This window comes from Hipposideros armiger, unplaced genomic scaffold (genome assembly GCF_001890085.2).
Source record: "Hipposideros armiger isolate ML-2016 unplaced genomic scaffold, ASM189008v1 scaffold_2, whole genome shotgun sequence".
NCBI lineage: Eukaryota > Metazoa > Chordata > Mammalia > Chiroptera > Hipposideridae > Hipposideros > Hipposideros armiger.
The window spans coordinates 8,783,629-8,790,763 of NW_017731352.1; positions in this window are offsets into that span (position 1 = coordinate 8,783,629).

The following is a 7,135-nucleotide window of genomic DNA, read 5'->3' on the forward strand; positions in this document are numbered from 1 at the left end:
ATCTTTTAAGGTCTTTGGGTCTCAAGTTCCTTATCATTCGCAGGTTATGTATGATTAAGACCATGAAGTCTGGAGCCAAAAGTCTCAGACTTAAATCCTGACTTTACTACTTACTTTGTAACCTTGGACTTAGAACAGCACCTGGTTCAGAGGTACTGCTATATACATGCTGTTATTATTGTTATGGGTAAAATGCTAATTAAAACATTGGTCCTGGGCTGGCCGAGTGGCACCTTGGTTAGGAGTTGGCTTGGGATGCCAGCTCTGAGCAGCAGGGCCCCGGTTCGGATCCCACATGAAGGCCAGTGACGCTGCGGCCTCTACAGCTAAGATGGTGAACAACAGCTTGACCTAGAGCTGGGCTGCTGTGAGTCGCCGGCAACAGCATAGGTTGCAGTGGGGCTGGCCGGCAGCTGGCGTGAGCTGCTGTGAGCTGCCAAGAGCCCTTATGAATGGCTGTCTAATGGCCAGTGAGCGACTGCCTCACCCGGGAAGAGCGCAATGATAATACCAACATGGGCCAGTGAAGCGACGTCCTCCACAACTAGACTGAAGAACAAAAGGACAGCAACTTGTCTGTTCCCCTTCCCCGATTCCCCAACGCTGCTCCTCTCCCCCAATTCTCCAATAAAACCTTTTAAAACACACACATTGGTCCTTCCTAAAGCACAGGAAAATAATAAGGGACAAACAAGATGGGCATTTAAAAAATATTTAAAAGAGTAGGAAAATTACTATATAAGCAAATTTCCAAAATAGGAAATTTGCTTACATAATAGGCAAGTAATGTGGTATTTCATTGATTCTAACATATTGTTTTCACATTTTAACATTTCTGAAATTAGATGCAACTTACAATTGATGGGGTGACATAATTAATTTGGCATTTTTTTATACTTTTAATGATACATAAAAATGATGTCATAATTAACGGTATCTTTCATTCAATGTAATACAATAGTATGTTTTCAATAAATGTATCTCAGTTGGTTATTATTTTTGGATTCAGACCTCCAACTCTGCTGCTGCTGCTGCTGATTTTATTTATTCTTCAGATGCCTTCTTTCTTATTTCAAGCTAATTGGTCTAGGAGCGCTGAACTATGAGGCAGAAAGACTGGGGTCCAATCCAATCAAACAACCACAGGGGTGGTGAAGTGAGATGGACTTGACAAAATGAAAAACAAAAATCTCATCCTGAGAAAAGCACATGAAAGCAAGCCAGAATGTTTATTAAAAAAAATAGTTTCAAAATAAATTCAGGTATAGATTATGGGATAAAAAACTATTTCAAATCCATAGGGAAAGAATGAACTTATTGATCAATAAATTGGCTGAAGACAAAAAGGCAGCTACTTAAAGCAGAAGAGAGGAAGTAGAGTTGAAGACCTACCTTACTTCTCACAGCAAAATAAATTCCAAATGTATTTAAATGTGAAAACAGAGCCATAAATTATTTCAACATCAAAAAACGTCTTAGTACCAACTGCAGACAAAGGACTGCAGAGGATGAAACGAAATCCCTCCTCTTACGACACTTACATTCCAATGGGTCTAGAATCACAAGTGCTACGAAAACAAAGAAAGGCAAAGGAGACTTAGAATGACAGGCATTTGCTCTTTTGTTTATAAGCCCTTTCGGTGGCACATAAATGCCCTGGAAGAACATTTTTCAATATAATTTAGGAGTACAATAGGCATTCCTAACGATGACAAAAATGTATAAACACCATAAAGAAAAGCATGACACATTTCCTTTTATTTTAAAATTTCTGAATGGGAACAGCAACCCAGGCGAGGGGGTGCTACATTTGGGACAAAGGGCACATTTCCTGATGAGTATGCATGCATTTAACAGTTTTCAACATTCAGCTTAAGAAAGGAGAAACAGGATTCCAACTGTACCACAGGCCGGCTTTGTGACCTTGGGTAAGTCACAAGGCCCCTGAGACCAGAGCTTAGCTTCTGTTACTTGAGAGAGCTGGACTAGCTCCGACACAGGGTCCTTCCAACTCCAACACTGTGCGATTGTCTGCAAATCTCCAGGTCTGCAAAAAAAGAAGAGGAAAAATGTGCATGGAAAGAAAATGAAGTTTCATCGAGTATACAATATAGATTAAAAGACAGGCTGCTTCGCTTGCATTCCTAAACAATTACACTGCACAGGTACAACATGAGACTTCTCATTTGCAACTTAAAATTTTTTAAAAGAACCATTCTGGGTTCTTTAAAGGAACATAGAGTCACATTATTAGCCTGTTCACAACCAACAAATTGTAAAACGTATCCCTCCTTTTAGGGAGAGAAATAAAGGGTCATTCAGGGGCTACCTTCCCTAGAGTGAAAATTAAATTCCAGTAAATCTGGAAGGAGGACGGCATGTCCACTGAGTGAACCCAACACCTAACAAACCACAGAGGAAGTGAAAGCGGAGGGGGTTTTCCACTGAGAGCAGTGGGGAAATGCGGTCCTGGGGGGCTTGCTCCGCACCGGCTCGGCCCAGTGTCTTCCCACAGAGCCGGCTTCACAGCCCAAGTGGCTGGGGGGCCCGAGCAAGGGCGTGGCTTGGCCCCAGCTGGCTCCTCACATTTCCTAAACTCCAATGCTCTGCTTAACCCAGACTATGTTACCTTTTACTCTCAAGCTTATCTGCAGACCTCACGCTGTAGGAAAATCTCTTCTCCAACAGCTCACAGCCTCTCTAACCCATGACGTCGTTCCCACCGCCCTCCGGGGCTCCCTAAGGCGGCTTCCCTAACTCAGTAGCCCCACAGTTCCAGAACAGTGGCACGTCAATAAAACACAGCAGTCTGTGATTCAGGTTTCATTAAGCTTTTGAGGAAATCTGTTGCCTTGGACAGTTAGAAAAGGAAACGGAGCAAAGAAATAAAACAGCAGCTCATTAGGCCTGAAGCAGAGCATAGAGCTGAACCCCACTCACTTGGAAAGGGATGCGGGGGGCTCTTGGGAAGCCTATGAGGCCCTATGAAAAGGAGCGCCTCTCTTCAGTTTATGGAGCAGGGCACTCTGGCAATGGCACTTAGGTGGAGGGCAAGTGGTCTAATCCAAGCGCTAGGCTATGAATAGGATGGAACAAAACTGTTCTGTGTGAGCCTTTTACCTGAGAACATCCTAAACCCACTGACTGCCTTGCCCACCTGAGGCTGCTTGGCAGTCCTACGGTTTTACCCGGCTAGCCTTCTGCTTCCTCCAAGAAATTCTTCCTTGAAAGGAGGTACGCTTGTCGGGGGGAAAGCTTTGCAAACAGATACGTATAAGGGTTTATTTCTAAGCAGGCGTCATTCTCCATGCTTTGGTGTACATTGCCCTATTCCAAGAGGACCCAGCTGAGGTCAGAAGCAGCGGGTCGGCTGAGACCCTAGGAGAGTCTGCAGAGAAGCCTCTGAGAGACGAGGTCCAAGTTTTCCAAACTGGGGCCTGGAGCAAGAGGAGTCCTCCAGCTCAAGGTTCCTTCCATGGGGGATCTTATTAAAATGCAGACCCTGGCTCCACAGGTCTGAAGAGGGGCTTGAGGTTCTTCATTTCTAACAAGCTTCTGGAAAACTCTGGGCAACCAGGCCCTGGTTCCTGGAAGAGGAAATCCCACCCCCAGCTAGTCACCCCAGCCCTGGTTCTGGTGGGAAAGATGGCCGGTGCTGCCAAAGGACCCTGAGTGGAAACACTCAATCCTCTACTTTTCCCCAGTTCAATTCCCCTAAAGAGATTTTTCTTTTTTAATAAACCCGGTGGTTAACAACTAGCTTGTTAGTTAAAGGCCTGAGGGACACAGAGGGAGGCTTATGCTCTACTCCTCAGTTCATTAACTAGAGTAACAACCAATTTCAAGGTGATTATTGCTATTATAAGCTCTGATCAATTTTTTAAACATGTTTCTAGGTTTTGAAGCGAATGGAGGAATATTAGAGCAAGGAGAGCAGCTGTGTTGAGAATTAGTCATATCCCCAGATTAATATCTGATCTCTCCATCAAAGGGAACACAGGACACATTTAGTTAGGGTTCTAATTGTACCTCCAATAAACCTCCACCACAGTGAAATACGAGCGCCCATAATTTTTAGTTTCAACTTCCTATACATAATCCATCTGACTGGATGGTCTCGAGCAAAGGCAGTTAAAGCAATTTGTTTCACTTATATAAAGGAATAAATCAGTGCTTAATTATGTGAGGTTTATTATTAACAGTGCTGGCAATCTGACCATATGCCATGACTTCATCTTTTTACATCAAGAAAAAAAAATATGAAAATATATTGATTGCTTTTATGATGGCTTTTCCCACTCCAGAATGGCACATGGGCAGGAAGGTGGCACTCAGGGAGGAAGGTGGCACACAATGTGACCCAATGAGAAAAAGAAGGGGCAAGGCACTCACTGCTCTAAGCACCCAGCTATGGGCCTGGGATGCACACAGAATAGTCAATGAATAGCTGCCACTGAGGAGGGGCAGGGAACATTCACACCGTCCTAAGTACCACCTCCCATCATGAGAACAAGCCCATCAAATCTTTTTGTACAGGACCTCAGTGGCTTTCCTAAACCAGCATTCAATCACCAGCATACAACAGAGGACAGGGACAGTTTTGGTGTCAAGAGAGATGGGTCTAAATCCCCATTCTCGCTCTTACTGTGACTTGAGTAAGTAATCTAACCCCTCTAGGCTTCCAGTTTCCCTCGATGAAAAATTGGGATATCAATGCCTTCCGTGTAGGGTCATATGAGGATCACACATAATGGATGGATAACACCTGGCCTCTATTAAGTGCACAATAAAAGGTGGCTGTTCCTATGGGAATTCCTATGCTGGGGAGAAATTGAAGACCTGGGACTTACTCATGTCCACATCCTGTTGTCCTTGGCGAACTGGTAACACCGGTGACAATATTTTAAATTGTGCTTTTACATTCTGGCCTTTGATGACTATTTCCAGCACCCAGGGCCAATTTCTACTCCGCTTTAGATTGCTGTGTGTCCCAAAGCAAATTGGTGAACCTCTCTGAGGTCCATCTCTACCAGTCCTTTCCCTTGCCTGCATTGCATGGGATGCTGGGAAGCTCTGAATTTATAGAGAAAGGGTGCTAAAGCCTTTGGGATCAGAGCTGGGAGCAGGCAGGCTTGCTCAGGGAATGCCTCCCACAGGTTCCTGGAACGCCCGCTGTGGCCAACAGATGGCTGCCCAGTCAGTGTACATTCTCCTGTCTTCCTTGGTCAAAAAATTCTGTTGCAGATCCCCGACTAAAATATCTCCTTGCAGGTCAGAGAGGCCAAGGATATGCAGCAGATACAGTTCAAGGGGACTTCCAGAAAACCTCCTTGAAGGAGAGACACACAGAAGGTATCTCCTCCTTTTGCCCTTCACTCCCTACCTAGGCACGGAAGTGATGATAACTAGAACTCTAGCAGTCATATCGTACCATGAGGTAGCCCTGGGGACAGAAGCCATACACTAAAATGGAGTAACAGGAAGATGGAAAGACCCGGGGACCCTGATGACACCATGGAGTCACCATACTAGTCAGAACTGTTTGTCTCTGGATTCCTATTACGGGAGAGAGAGAGAGAGAGAGAGAGAGAGAGAGAGAGAGAGAGAGAGAGAGAACTCATAACTTATATAAGCTACTGTTATTTCTGACTTATGTTACTAATAGCCAAATGAAATTCATTTCTGTGTTTTTGTACGTATCCCCAACAGACTTTCACCCTGGAAGAACAGTGCTCCAGATCACTGCTAAAAATGCATAAGGTTGAGCTTTTTCCAACACCGAGTTATTAATAAACCAGCATGTTTCTTATAGATGGCTGCAAATGTGGATGTTCCTTCCAAAGAGAAGGATTTATTTAATTTCATAATACTCTGGACTTGCAATAAATACCCAAAGACACACCTTCCTCAAGGTCCCCGGCTTAATTGGGTCCACGTTCCGAGGCTTATGAAGTCACCAGTCCTAAATAGCTCTGCTTTTCATCCCTCACCAAGACAGCCTTAAACTTTTTACTAGGCACTGCAGCAAAATAAAATGTTCTTGAAAACATTAAGGGCTGATGAACTGGTTTGGATTTTCTCCAAACCTCTAGACTTTCTCTCCTCCCCATAGATCTAAAACAAAGTCCAGTCACTTTGAAATGAAGGCATTTGATTTGGGGCCACTGCACATTGATTTATCTAGCAGAAGGTGCTTGCATTTTTCAAGCCAGAGCAAAGAGCTTCCATATCACTCCACCACCCCTTTGGTGTGGTGCATTGGTTCTTGGCTGCCAGATTGAATATACTGTCCCATTTCTCGCTCCCATGAAGAGGCAACCAAGATGGACTGACTTGAGAAAATAACCATTCAGCACTGGAGAAATATGTAAGTCAAAAGAAATCCAAACCCTATTTAGTTTCCTTCAGCATGTCATACTTCAGGTAACTGAAGTAGAGAGAGAGAAGAAAAAGCAGGCAGAATCTATCCAAGTTTTAATGAGGCGTTCGATCTCAGTCTACACTTTTCCATGTTGTCTTAACTTTGCTTACCTTATAGTGCTGATGAAACATGGATTGGCTGACACTCAACAGGTGGAAATTAATTGTTCAACAACCTTCAAGAGGCCAAACAGGCTGGTCGCCTATGTCCTGGTATTATTTAAAATCTTTATAAAATGATAAAAGGAACAACTGTGATTTTTTTTAACATGGGCAGATGCAATAGCGGGGTGGACTTGTTCATATATTTAAAAGTAAAGGTAAAATTTAAGACGTCTTTATGTGATTAGAGAAAACAGTTCATTTGAACAAAGATTGATATATAACAGAGAAAAATGCAAAGGAATACAAACACAAAATAAGTACCACTGCCAGAAAAACATTTGGTGAAACAGAGAGGCAAAGGAGACCAGTAGCTGTTCTGAATTCTCCAACAATAATACAAGACTGTGTGAAATGAACTCTAGCAGCTGGACGGTAATCATTTCCCCAGCAAAGGTAACAGGCAAACATTCTGTTTGACATCTAGAGCATGCTCCGAAAGCTCGAGGTTCTGAATCTGGGGTTCAATGATCCAGAATTCCACTTCTTAGCTCTAGAAAACCAAAAGGTGATTAGTGTGGCCAGTAGACCACTAGCAAGGAGATCCCAGTCC